Here is an 872-nt window from a genome sequence, read left to right on the forward strand (position 1 = left end):
CCGAGTACAAGTTACCGCGTTCAAAGTTTGGTAAGCAGCGCACTCGACCTCCAACATAACACTTCACGTCTTGATATGCTCTCTACAAAAGCGTGCGCTATGTAGGTACAAATTAATGTACGTCCCAGATAGTGACGATCTCTGGGAGGAAGAACCTTAAGGAACTCCCCGCACATATCAAGAATTATAGGTAACGCTGCCAATTACCTGTTTCTCTTAGTAAAACTCACAACTCATTCCTTGGGTTTGGAAGTGTCCATGTCGGTGCCGAGTACAAGTTACCGCGTTCAAAGTTTGGTAAGCAGCGCACTCAACCTCCAACATAACCCTTCACGTCTTGATATGCTCTCTACAAAAGCGTGTGCCTATGTAGGTACAAATTAATGTACGTCCCAGATAGTGACGATCTCTGGGAGGAAGAACCTTAAGGAACTCCCCGCACATATCAAGAATTATAGGTAACGCTGCCAATTACCTGTTTCTCTTAGTAAAACTCACAACTCATTCCTTGGGTTTGGAAGTGTCCATGTCGGTGCCGAGTACAAGTTACCGCGTTCAAAGTTTGGTAAGCAGCGCACTCAACCTCCAACATAACCCTTCACGTCTTGATATGCTCTCTACAAAAGCGTGCGCTATGTAGGTACAAATTAATGTACGTCCCAGATAGTGACGATCTCTGGGAGGAAGAACCTTAAGGAACTCCCCGCACATATCAAGAATTATAGGTAACGCTGCCAATTACCTGTTTCTCTTAGTAAAACTCACAACTCATTCCTTGGGTTTGGAAGTGTCCATGTCGGTGCCGAGTACAAGTTACCGCGTTCAAAGTTTGGTAAGCAGCGCACTCGACCTCCAACATAACACTTCACGTC

Source organism: Anopheles merus, unplaced genomic scaffold (genome assembly GCF_017562075.2).
Source record: "Anopheles merus strain MAF unplaced genomic scaffold, AmerM5.1 LNR4000103, whole genome shotgun sequence".
Classification (NCBI taxonomy): domain Eukaryota; kingdom Metazoa; phylum Arthropoda; class Insecta; order Diptera; family Culicidae; genus Anopheles; species Anopheles merus.